Source organism: Pseudophryne corroboree, chromosome 10 (assembly GCF_028390025.1).
Source record: "Pseudophryne corroboree isolate aPseCor3 chromosome 10, aPseCor3.hap2, whole genome shotgun sequence".
NCBI lineage: Eukaryota > Metazoa > Chordata > Amphibia > Anura > Myobatrachidae > Pseudophryne > Pseudophryne corroboree.
In genome coordinates, this window is record NC_086453.1 from 235578786 (window position 1) to 235593247 (window position 14462).

Genomic DNA, 14462 nt, shown 5'->3' on the forward strand with positions numbered 1-14462 from the left:
CTGTGTGTCTTTAGCTGTGATTGGCCAGAGGCTATACCAGGTGACACCCAGTGGGAGAGGGGAGGGAGCAGTCAAGACTCACCAGTCAGTGAGTGCTGTGCTGCTGTGCCTGATCCATGTCATGAATCATGATTCATCCTGAGTCTGCCAGTGAGTTGAGACAGTTGTACACTGTGTAGACTCAGTGACTCAGTGGATGGATCTGATTCATACAGCATAAGCCTGCAGGAGGTGGATCCCCTGTGGTACAGTGTTCTCAGCTCAGTGTTCTCAACTCACTGTTCCTGCTCAATGTGATTGTGGGTGGCAAACTCCCTGGAGGCTAGATAGTGGATAATATAATAAATCCAAGCCCACCTAAAATCATCCAATTAGCAAAGTATGCAAAGTAAAAAAAAAATGTTTTTATTTGGTTTAGTTACAGACTGAATGATGTGTTTCATGGCTATTAAGCTTTCTCTCAACCAGAAGTAATGTGCATATTCTGTAACTAGTGTGCAATAAGTGGTTATTAATAATATATCAACATAACACTGAATCTATGTTAATATATTATTAACAATCAGTGCAGCTGAATAACTCCCTCCATGAGTCCAGCACTGATCCTCCAGCGCTGGCAACTCACTGATTCATGTGCAGTCTCTGCAATACATTCCAATACAAATGAGTCATGACTCATGTGCCGAGACACTGACTCGAGACACTTCACTGAACTGAGTCATGTGTCTCAACTCAGTTCAGTGAATCACTTTGCCCATGACTACAATGGTAACAGCCCCTGCACAGCCACTATCAGTGATGCTGCAGTCCGTGCAGCACTTCCTCATACTACAAGCCCCTCCCCATGCATGAAGTCATGCAGGGGAGGGACCAGCACTCGGCACTGCTACAAGCATGCAACCAAGTGATGTAATGACTGACACAGGAGTACAGTACAGATGCAGGAAGAAGAGGTGAAACAAAGCAAGTTAGTAAAAGATGCAGTAAAGAAGGGACAAGGGAGAGTAAATAGAGGAATATGAGTTAGGAATGAGAAAGAGAATGGAGTGAGAAGAAAAGAGAAGACTCCTGAAGCAGCAAGTATAAGTAGATGATAGAGAGAGAAAAGATGGCAAGAGGCTATGTGAGAGAAAGGAGAGGAAGTCACTTATGTTATGTCAGAGGCAAGAAATTAAAACATTACTAAGATATTATTGAGAAAAGAAAGGAAGAATAATGTTTAAAGAGAATAATGTATAAAGCCTAAAGGGGTTTCAAAGAGCAGAGAAAGTAAAGAAACGGGGGGGATAGGGACCTGCGTGTGTTGTACTATAGATGACCTGCTTGCGGTGTAATAAAGGGGGATGGGGACCTGCATGTGTTGTAATATAGAGGGATGTGGACCTGCGTGTGTTGTAATATAGAGGGATGGGGACCTGCGTGTGTTGTAATATAGAGGGATGGGGACCTGCGTTTGTTGTAATATAGAGGGATGGGGACCTGCATTTGTTGTAATATAGAGGGATGGGGATTTGCGTGTGTTGTAATATAGAGGGATGTGGACCTGCATGTGTTGTAATATAGAGGGATAGGGACCTGTGTGCGGCATAATATAGAGGGATAGGGATCAGTGTGTTGTAATATAGAGGGATAGGGACCTGCAAGTGTTGTAATATAATGGGATAGGGACCTGTTTGTGTGGTGTAATATAGAGAGATAGGGACCTGCATGTGGTGTAATATAGAGGGATAGGGACAGCGGCGGATTGGGACGCCGGGACGATGGACCAGATTCCGTTTGGCTGGTCCGGTCGTCTCCTCAGTGGCCGCCGTCACCCCCCATTCTAGCTCGCGGCAGCGTTAGCCCAGCAGCACAGCTCCTTCTCCAATGGCCGTGGAAGCAGCGGCGGATCCCTTCCCTTCTCTTCTCCCTACCCCGGCGTACTGTAGCTCAGCTTACCATCCCTCCCTCTCATAGGACGCTGTGTCCCGTCACTCAGCCAAGTCCTCCTATAGCCAGCATACAGCCAGTCACTGTCCCGACCACAGGACTCCGCGCTGCCCACTCTCCCTTCCATAGGCCTCCGCTCCGCCCACTCTCCATAGGCTACAGCCCGTACCCTCTCTCGCATTGGCCACAGCACAGTCCCCACCCACAGCTGCCTCCACCCGTTCACAGTATACATCATCTGCTGCTCACACAGACTAAGCCAACATTGTGGCACTCATAGGGAGCCAGCAACATGGCGCCTGCCCCATCCTGATGCTGTCCTGTGTGTGTTTGAGGTGTTTACAGATCCTCCTGTAGGGGCAGGAGGCACTGATGTGGGGGGAGGGGGAGTGATACTATGATGGTGCTAATGCCCAGTGACAGGGGAGGAGGACGGGAGTGACAGTGATCACCCTTACCTGGGTACATGCCCCTCACCTCACTGCCTGCTAGGGATGGCCATTGCTGTGTTACCTGTGTAATGCCCCCGCCCTGTCTCCCCCCGTCACAACCCACCTTGGTACATGCCTCTCACTGCCCGCTAGGGATGGCCATCGTTGAGTTACCTGTGTAATGCCCTCCGCCCTGTCTCCCCCCTCTCTGACCTCATCTGGGTACATGCCTCTTATTGCCCGCTAGAGATGGCCATTGCTGCGTTACCTGTGTAATGTCCCCGCCCTGTCTCCCTGGCTCTACCTGGTGCAATATGCATAATGTGCTTTACCTGGTGCAATGTGTATAATATGCTTTACCTGGTGCAATGTGTATAATGTGCTTTACCTGGTGCAATGTGTATAATGTGCTCTGCCTGGCGCAAAGTGTATAACGTGCTCTACCTCGTGCAATATGTTAAAAAGCGCTTTACATGGAGCAATGTGTATAATGTGCTCTGCCTGGCGTAAAGTGTATAATGTGCTTTACCTGGTGCAATGTGTATAATGTACTCTGCCTGGCGTAAAGTGTATAATGTGCTTTACCTGGTGCAATGTGTATAATGTGCTCTGCCTGGCACAAAGTGTATACCGTGCTCTACCTGGCACAACGTGTAGAACATGCTCTATCTGGCGCAATATGTATAACATGCTCTACCTGGCGCAGTGTATATAGGAGGTTCTACCTGGTGCAATGTGTATAAGCGGTACTACTGTGTGGTGTAATGTGAATTGGCACTATTATGTGGCCATGCCCCTTCCCAATGAAGCCACATCCCTAAAATTTTGCAGCGCGCCTGCGGCGCGCACTTTCCATGAATACCTTTTATCAAGCCTTCCGAGTAGTAATCCAGCCAACTTGACAGACTCCACCCCTTCAACAGACACCCCCTCCCTATCAGGGCTGCTTCCATAAATTTCCCGGGCTGGTTTTTGATCCCAATCCGCCCCTGAATGCAGTGCTACCATATATATTTTAAAAAACAGTGGAAAACCTCATATTCTTCTGAATGCAGAACATCATCATGTATAAATATTGTACTATGGTAATATAATATGGAATATCCACTGGAGATATTTGCTGGCATTTATTCAAGGAAATGTGGGGTGCATCATGACATAATTTCCAGTCTTATAAAGTTTATTTCTAACAAAATAATTTAAGATTGCAAAGCATTTGATATGTTATCCCGTACAACTTTAAATGACTGGCCACTTATATTCTTGGTGTAGATAACAACATGTTACAGTGTTATCTATACTCAGTAATTGTCATTACAATATGATACAATTGTAACTTATTTCTTAACCTCTACCATAAATACAAACCACTGCTGATATATTAGTCACATGCTGTTACGTTCTCTACATTATGAGTCAAGTGGAAATTTCACACTGGGAAGATAACATCTCTCTATAGTCAGATATTTTCTGACAATAAGTGCTCAGATAAAAATAGTGGGGATATTAATATCTTTTCATTACATATGACATAATTGATTACCATATGAGCCAAACCATTTTATCTGATTTGGTAGTCCTATTATTAAGTATGGATGTTATTTAACACGGGATCCTGTCAGTATCTCGGTGGTCAGGATCCCGATGCTGGAATCCCGACACTACTCAGAAATTTGACACGGCATCCCCAATCGGGTCACCAACCTGTCGCCAGAATCCCGTCCGCCAGAATCCCGAAAAAACATCCGGAGAGGTAAGCCGCACGTGGGGGTGGCGTTAGGTTTAGGCTGCAGGGGGGGAGGGAGTTAGGGCAAGGTTTGGGTCATGCTGCAACCCCTGGGGTTGGGTTTAGGGTGTGTGGATGGGGTTATGTTTAGGCACCCCCAGGGAGGACTAGGTTTAGGCTGCGGGTAGGGGTGGTTAGGTTTAGGTACCACTAGTGAAGATTAGGGTTAGCCTACGGGGGTGGGGGGAGTGGGGGCGGGGGCAAGGAGGGTTAGGTTTAGGCTGCTAGTAGGGAGAGTTAGGGTTATGGGGCTAGTGGGGGAAGGTAAGTATGCTTACCTTCCACTGTTGGGATTCTGATCATCGTGATGCCATAGTCGGCATTCTTACCGCCAGCATCCCAACCACCAGCATTTCAAGCCCACCTCATTTGACACTACATGTATTGTCGCCCATTGCTTATATAATATGAAAATAGCAATAATTGGATGGATATACTGTGCATACAGTAATTCCAAGATGCATTATTTAGAGCTTTTATTTTAAATCACACACATTTTTATACATCCTTTTTTTTCTTTCTTCACAATTAACACAAATTACTATGCTCGCTTAGAAATTATTTTATTAGGAATTACAATAATGGTTATGTTTTATGATTTGTTCATAGGATCCCTGTAATACATTATTGTATTTGTTAATCAATCCAGTGAGTGCCCTATATAGGAATACTGTGTAAAAATAAAAAAAACAAACAAACAAACAAACAAACCCCCATTAGGACACCATCCTAGCACCTTTAGGGTGCCACTAGGAGTTATTCTTTAAAGTTGGTTTAGTATAGTAGGTACTGTAGCTGGAGAGACAGGAGTAGGTGCCTGTGAAGGGTTCCTGACTGCAATCATCATTGTCACTCAGTGTATGTGTGTTTGTCACACAAACTGCAAACAAATCTAAACTGTGTGTGGTGCTGCACTGTTGCAAAAGCAAGTTAAAAAAAAAAATGAAAACATTTTCTTTGTTAAATTGAGCCTGCACTTCTCTTATTTTTCCTAAAGTCAATTAATCTTCGTTATTGTTTGTCACTTGTGTATGAGCCTGGGCAGAGACAGTGTTGATTTTAGATGATCTGTCCAATAGGTACTCTGCTGTGTATGAGCTGCACCCCAAGAAACCATTTTTTAAGTGACTGTTGACCTGACTGTTGTAAAAAAGTAATAATAATTAAAATAAATATTGTATTGTTTTTTTTAAATGCAGTTTTTAAAATTCAATTAAAAATATTGTATGTTCAATAAGTGTGATTTATGCTGAAATGCAGCATATGTTAGGGTATGTTAGTAGGGGCTTGTCACTCCCTATTTCTACTGCAAAATGTTCTTTCTATGAGGTCATATAGTTTTTTAAGACGCTATCCTGTCTGCCACTGCTGTGCCGCTATATTCTTTTAAACTGTCATATGTTTGTGCCACTGTTCTGTCACTTAGTTTAGCCAATCAGCTCACTGCAGCCTTTGGCCAATATTAGTGAACTATATTGTGAGCTTTGGGGATGGTCAATATTGTCTAAAAAATACTGGAAATTCATGTTATTAATTTTAATAATATTGTAGAAACAAACAAAGGTCCAAATTACATGATTTTAGTTGTTTCGATCAATTTTCAAGAAATCCAGAAGCAAATCAAATCCAATCCAAACCAAAACACTAAAGTGTAGTTTTGCCAAAACAAAAAAAAAACAACAAAACACTGAGAGTGGTTTGGGAAAAACCAAATCCAAAACATGAGGGTCCACAGATATCTTTAGTTTTTATCCATTTTACAAACTGCATACAACTTGTTTAAATTCTGAATGTAATCAGCTATTTCTGTAACTGTTATTGTCCATATAGGCATTCTAAAACCCAGTCAATACATTGTTTGCTATCTCTGTGGTACACCTTTTTACACACTCTGACTATACACCATACTTTGTATTTGAAGGATTGCTTAGGTGTCTGTTTGACTGACTATTTACATTTAGTAATTTGTTTGCGTTAAATTAAGGTCTCATCAGTGAAAATTAATTTAGGGAGGTTTTAACTCATTAAAGACATTGCTTTTCATGAAGAACTGTTAACACCTTATTAGCATCCCTTATGCTTGTGAAAATAAACTAATTACACCCTGTTCATATACTGTACATTACATGGCATAGTCAAAGTAATATTGACTATACACAAATACAAATCACATAGAACACATACAAACTGCTGAAGATACAATTATTTACAGCAGAGTACATGGGCAAACATCTACTACAGACTGCAACTCATGAATGTTGCATAATGTACCTAACAATGATCCGACATGACAGTGCTAATTTGCAATACTGTATGCCCACAGCCATCAGGACATATACAGTACCTCTGCAAACAAAAATAGAGGGTTGAGGGTCTGCACACACTCTCTGAATGGGAGTATACAGTGCAGGTAAAAGGAATGCAGAAACATAGCCACCCCCAACATACTTGTGTCAGTTTGTTCTGACTTATGGCAGGAGGGCTCAGATGTCAATAGCAAGGTAGAGCTCTCTCATGGGCATGCACTGCCAATCTATCTACAGTAGGAGTGAGCACACAAAGACACTCAACACAAATGTTACTTGGTTCCCATAGTCACAATGTACTCCACCTGCAAGAAACACACCCGTGTACTGCTATTCTAGCTTTAGGTGTTAATCATAAAACAACAACAATCACAATGGCTCCAACAACATTGACTGGCCATTAACAGCTGTGCAACTATGGCTGGTGTGATATACAACTCTAACTGATTAACAATCTCTCTAAAATCACAGACACAGTAATTAACTAGATATTGATTGCTGTAGTTAACTGGTTTTGGCAGAGAAACCCCTGTTTAAGCATAAAAAATTGTCTGATACCAATAAAGACATGATTTCACCTATATGAGTATGGCATCTTATGGCACCTAGGCCCAGTGCTCAGTACACAAACATATTGGCTGGGATGTAATGAAGTCCAAGTTCGGCAGCTGTGTGGGATGCTGACCAAATGCAGATGTTTTTTTAAAAGGGCAATTATTTATAAAGCTGAACCATGCCTTGTAAATAACTGTTTGTCAGGAATCAGCATTTAGCAGTATGTCACATACCAGAGTGCTGGTGCGCGAGCCTCCAGAGATCACAGTCCCAGTCTGATGCTGCATGTGTTGCCTGTCTGTGGTGCACAGACCGTTCTACCTCTTTGCACACCTACGTTCCATCTAGCATGTACCCCGCTGTGATCCCACCATCTGCACTGCATAAGTGCCGCCATGACACTGGCAGTCAGCTGATCTGGTATCGTCCAATCCTGCACTGTGTCTACACACATGACTCACTCATCCAGTGGCTGCTGACCAAGGGGTATATAGCCAGAGTTCTGGCTCAGCATTATTGCATTGAACAACGCATCACATCCTGTGAACAAGCGTCTCCTGGCTCCAGTCTCCTGTCTTCTGAGATTCCCCTGTGTCTTGCTCCATGGAACTACAGCACCAGCCATCCAGTTTTTGTTGCAGCTCCATCTACATTCTGCTTCAACAGCTACTAGCAGTTAGAGACTCACTCCGGGTGCTGCATTACCATTCTCACCTGCTCGTTACCATTCTGCAGCAGTACTGTGCTTATTCACCTGCACCAGGTATCCTGCCTGTCTCCTGCTAAAGCCAAATCTGGTTCTGTTTGCTGTTACACTCTGAGTAGTATACTTAATCCTGATTGCTCCAGATACCAGATTACCTGTGTGTATTTACAATAAACATAATTTATTTATTTATTATTTATTACCAGTTATTTATATAGTGCACACATATTCCATAGCGCATTACAGAGAATATTTTGCCATTCACATCAGACCCTGCCCCAGTCGAGCTTACAATCTATATTCCCTACCAAATGTACACGCACACACATTCACACTAGGGTTAATTTTGTTGGAAGCCAGTTAACCTACCAGTATATCTTTGGATTGTGGGAGCAAACCAGAGCACCCGGAGGAAACCCACGAAAGTACTGGGAGAATATACAAACTCCATGGTGGGAATTGAGCCCATGACCTCAGTGTTGTGGGGCAGTAATGCTAACCATTACACCATCCATACTGCCGATAATTTGCACACATGCACAGGAATTTCCTTCAGCCTCCTCATTTCTTTCATTGCACCACCACTGACCCACTAGTGCCCCCACAGGGAACAGACACAAACACAAACCTGACACTGTTTCTTTATAAAAAAAAGTCTGCGTTCATCCGGCATCCTGCACAGCTCCAAAACTCGGACTTCATTACATCACACCTATTGCCACAGCTTCATGCTGTGGCCCCATGCCTAAATTCCTCAACATACAGAAGGCCTAACATTTACTATACAAATAAAGAATAGCACTTGTGGGGCAATAGGAGAAACAGATAAGGAAGAAGCCTAGAGTCTGCTTCTTAATTGTGGCTGAGTCTAGGACCACAATAACATTGGTGTAACAGTGTCCTAAATGTGGGAGATGATGATGGCCTGATGTTTCCTTAAGACAATCACCTCTAACTAATACCCAGGTAAATAGGACACACTGGAGATCAAGGTGTGGTCTATAGACATGGAAAGGAGGGGGCAGTCCTCTATGTAATTATACTGGTGGCCTACTGGTGCAAAAAATTAACAGAGTAGTGTCTTATTTCTGTGGACATTGGGACATATTCTGTGGACAAGATTGTCAATCACATGGGAGTGTTCTCTCTTTTGCTTTTTCCTGTGGTGCCTGGTATGAGCATGGTACAAGTGAGAAGACCTACTGACTGTTCATGTGATACAAGAAATTCAACTGATGTAGGAGCAGATGTACTAAGGCTTGGAGAGTGATACAGCGGTCTGAGATAAGGTACCAGCAAATCAGCTGTGTTTGAAAAATGTCAGGAGCTAATTCATTGGTAGTTTATCTCCATCCACTTTATCACTCTCCAATGCTTAGCACACCTGCCTCTTAATTTGCTACTTGGCCTTCATTGCAATGGTTTAAAAAGCACAGTGGAAATACAAGATGTATAGCTTAGGTCCATAGATCATAAAACTGCTGTATTGTTATGAGTATAAAACTAATACGAAGATAGTATGATCAACTTTGATTCTTAATATACGCAGTGAATAGTAATGGAAACATCACCACTCCATCATTGATTTTCAGGGAGTGTTTACTGCTTAGGTTTTGCAGTGAACAACACATTCACCCACTTAAATGTATGTAGTAAGATTATTAAAGGTCAAAAATGAGTACAATAGTTATAAAGAAAAGCTTTTTTTATGGTTATAGAACTTTTCAGTGACCCTTAATACATTAGAAAGGAGAATATGACTCACCCTATGCATGAAATCCTGCAGTAAATTTCTACATCATGTATGTAATTACACGTAGAGTTGAGTGAACTTTTGAAAAGGTTTCTGTTGTAAAATTAACTCATTCCACTTGCGTTCGTGGAATTTTGCATATTTTATAGTAGTGATGTGCACCGGAAATTTTTCGGGTTTTGTGTTTTGGTTTTGGATTCGGTTCCGCGGCTGTGTTTTGGATTCGGAAGCGTTTTGGCAAAGCCTCCCTGAAATTTTTTTTGTAGGATTCGGGTATGTTTTGGATTTGGGTGTTTTTTTACAAAAACCTCTCAAACACAGCTTAAATCATAGAATTTGGGGGTCATTTTGATCCCATAGTATTATTAACCTCAATACCCATAATTTCCACTAATTTCTTTCCAGTCTATTCTGAACACCTTACACCTCACAATATTATTTTTAGTCCTAAAATTTGCAACGAGGTTGCTGGATGGCTAAGCTAAGCGACCCAAGTGGTTGGCACAAACACCTGGCCCATCTAGGAGTGGCACTGCAGTGTCAGACAGGATGGCAGATTTAAAAAATAGTCCCCAAACAGCACATGATGCGAAGAAAAAAAGAGGTGCAATGAGGTAGCTGTGTGACTAAGCTAAGCGACCCAAGTAGCCGACACAAACACCTGGCCCATCTAGGAGTGGCACTGCAGTGTCAGACAGGATGGCAGATTTAAAAAATAGTCCCCAAACAGCACATGATGCAAAGAAAAAAAGAGGTGCAATGGAGTAGCTGTGTGACTAAGCTAAGCGACCCAAGTGGCCGACACAAACACCTGGCTCATCTAGGAGTGGCACTGCAGTGTCAGACAGGATGGCAGATTTAAAAAATAGTCCCCAAACAGCACATGATGCAAAGAAAAAAAGAGGTGCAATGAGGTAGCTGTGTGACTAAGCTAAGCGACACAAGTGGCCGACACAAACACCTGGCCCATCTAGGAGTGGCACTGCAGTGTCAGACAGGATGGCAGATTTAAAAAATAGTCCCCAAACAGCACATGATGCAAAGAAAAAAAGAGGTGCAATGAGGTAGCTGTGTGGCTAAGCTAAGCGACCCAAGTGGCCGACACAAACACCTGGCCCATCTAGGAGTGGCACTGCAGTTTTCTAGCGAGAGGCTGAGTGCTTCCAGCCTCATATGAATCTGAACCACTAGCCATGAACATAGGTCAGGTCCTCAGCCGTTCATTGCCACTCTGTGTCATAAATGACATATTGGCAAGTTTACACTTCTCATCAGACGCTTTTAATTTTGATTTTTGGGTCATTTTACTGAACTTTTGTAGTATACTTGATAACACAGAGGTAGAGCAGTGGACTACTGTACCGTACTGCTATATATATATATATACTGGTGGTCACAGCAACATTCTGCACTGTCCCCTCCTACTATATACTGCGCACAACTAAAATGCAGCACTGGTATCAATGCATAGTATAATTGATGACACAGAGGTAGGTAGAGCAGTGGACTACTGTACCGTACTGCTATATATATATACTGCTGGTCAGCAAAATTCTGCACTGTCCTCCTACTATATATACTGCGCACAAGTAAAATGCAGCACAGGTATGGATGGATAGTATACTTGACGACACAGAGGTAGGTAGAGCAGTGGACTACTGTACCGTACTGCTATATAATACTGGTGGTCAGCAAAATTCTGCACTGTCCTCCTACTATATACTACAATTCAGAACAGATATGGAGCGTTTTTCAGGCAGAGAACGTAGATATTTTCAGCACACTGAGTACAGATATTTGCAGCACACTGAGCAGATATTTGCAGCACACTGAACACAGAAACTGAGAGAACACTGCACGTCCTCTTGCTATCATCTCCAATGCACGAGTGAAAATGGCGGCGACGCGCGCCTCCTTATATAGAATACGAATCTCGCGAGAATCCGACAGCGGGATGATGACGTTCGGGCACGCTCGGGTTAACCGAGCAAGGCGGGAGGATCCGAGGCTGCCTCGAAACCATGTAAAATGGGTGATGTTCGGGTGGGGGTTCGGATCCCGAGGAACCGAACTCGCTCATCACTATTTTATAGTAATTCGGTCATGTTCAATGCAGAATTGCCACAATCCAATTTTTCCACAAGTAATTTCTCTAGGATTTTTACTCAGCCCTGAGACATACAGTATCTTACTTGTTCAATTCTATTGTACATCATGACATACAGATGGAGCCTCGCTCATCTAGCCTTTCCTGTTGTGCCTAGGCGCACTTAGCATATAGCATTTATTAGCATAAATCTTTCATCTATTGTTCTCAGCTGCAATACAATACAGAGAGTACAATACAGCAGGGGATTAAGTCATTACAGCAGGGGATTAAGTCCGACAGCACAGGCTCAATTAATCCTATTCCAGGGATAAATGAGCAGGGCTCCATCTGTATGCCTAGGAAAACATAAAGAGTAGCAGGAGCGTCTCTAGAGAGGAGGGGACCCGTGTGCAGACTCTGTGTGTGGGCCCCCTCCGCTCCCGTAGCCATTGCGCTGCTGCTAGCGCTCTGAGTGCTGTAGACTCTACAGCGCATGCGCAGGACTCTGAAAAATGGCCGCTGTGACTTTTTTTTTAGAGTCCTGCGCATGCACTGTAGACTTTGGCACTATGCCAGAGTCTCTAGTGGTCAGTGCGCTAGCAGCGGCGCGGCGGCTATGGGAGAGGAGGGGGCCCACACATGGTCAGCGATGGACTCCGGAAAGGTAAGTATAGGAGAAATGGGTGCAGCGTGTGTGGTGTGGGCCCCCCTGGGACTCAGGGGCCCGTGTGCACTGCACACTCTGCACCCATTATAGATACGCCAATGAAGAGTAGTACACCATATAACAGTTTAAGCTGCTGGCGATCGACAACTTCGACAAAAGGATTTCAAAGAGCAATAGTAATTACTGCTAAAAAGTCTGGTTTAAATCCTTTGTTCAAAGTCACCAATCATTGGTGGCTTGGTAAACTTGATGGATCCTAAATATGCCCCTTAGTCATAACAGTAGCTGCTGTGAAAAAGTTAAACCTTTTTTGAGAGAATAGAAAAATGGAGAAAGACAGAGAAAAATAGAGAGGGACAGTGGGAAGTAAAGAATTAACAAAAGAGAAAAAAGTTGACAGTTGAAAAAAAGACAAAATCAGAAAGAGAATAGGAAAAAGAAAATGAGAAAGAAAAATGTGAAAAGGAGAGGGAGATGGATAGAGAAAACAGAACTGAAAGGAGAGAGTAAAAAAGGGAGAACATTTGAAATAGAAGGGGAATTAGAAAGAAAGTTAGAGAAAGTGGATGAGAGAGAGAGAGATAGTAAATTGAGAAAAATGGAAAAAAGCATTAGAAAAAAGAGGTTAAAAGAGAGAGGAGTGAAAAGGAGAGCTAAAATTAGTGAGGTGGGAAAATGAGACAATGAATAAAAAATAAAAGAGAGACAAGAGTAAAGAGAAAAAAAAGAGGGTATTAGATTTGCTGTGCATCTGTCTGTTGTGTTTTATGTACTTACAGTATGTCACTTAACATATTAGTCCCGGTTGTTGATACAGAAGGCCTGCTGCAGTTATTTATGTATGTACTTATATAATTCCATCATATTCACATTCTGTTGCACTTTACAATTGAGAATTGAAAGTATACATTCATATATTCTCCCATACGCAGCTTTGTACACATCTTAAGAGGAGATTTCATTTGTAGTTTATTACTAGTTATCATTATAAGTACAGACTTGCAACTGCCCTATACTAGGTGCAAAAGATTTGTTCTCTTACATTCAATTCTGCATAGCGTGCACTTCACTCACATGCTCTCACTGAACTTTGCCTACATAACAGTGCTTTGCTAGAATCCCTGTTCTGCCGCTTTGGTTAAACTCTGTATGATCCCCAGAGAGAGGAATCCTGGTTGTTTAACAAGAGGCTACACTATGATGAAAAGTTACACCTCCTCTATGGCCCTGGACAGTAATTGCATAGCATGAATAAGGGGCAATACCAGAGGTTAAAGTGAGATGGAACGGGGCGGAACTGCGTTCCGTCAGTTCCAATTGGAGACGGAACTCAGATCCGCCTCCTCCGGCTCACCTAACCCAGAAGTGAGCCTGGAGCCACATGGGGATGCCAGACACCCACTGAGGTTGTGTTACCAGCCGGTGTCAGGACCTTTCTCTCAATGGCAGCTGGTACTCAACCCTGAGCTCCGGATTCCGGCAGTGTGTGGCTGTTTGGCGCCATGGGAGAGATGTCATGACATCTATCCCATAGATCCGAGGAGCGGGCGGCCAGGTGGAGGTCAGCGTTCCAGAAGCAGGAGCAGGGCTGGTAAGTATTGTGGTTTATTTTTTTGTGTGTGTGAAGCGGCACTACCAGGGGGAAGCTCTACCTGGGACAGCTCTACTGAGGGAATCTCTACAGAGGGCATCTGTACTGGGGGCATCACTACTGGGGCCATAACTACAGGGGGCATCTGTACTGGGGGCATCTCTACAGGGGGGCATCTCTACTGGGGGCAGCTCTACAGGGGGCATCTGTACTGGCATGGGGCATCTCTACACCAGGCATCTGTACTGGGGCATCTCTCTCTACTGGGGGCATAACTACAGGGGGCAGCTCTACAGGGGGCATCTGTACTGGGGGCAGCTCTACTGGGGGCATAACTACAGGGAGCATCTGTACTAGGAGCATCTGTACTGGGGCATCTCTCTCTACTGGGGGCATAACTACAGGGGGCAGCTCTACAGGGGGAATCTGTACTGGGGGCAGCTCTACTGGGGGCATAACTACAGGGAGCATCTGTACTAGGAGCATCTGTACTGGGGCAGCTCTACAGGGGACATCTGTACTGGGGGAAGCTCTACAGGGGGCATCTCTACTGGGGGCAGCTTTACAGGGAGCATCTCTACTGGGGGCCTCTGTACTGGCAGTGGGCATCTCTACAGGGGGCATTTGTACTGGGGGCAGCTCTACTGGG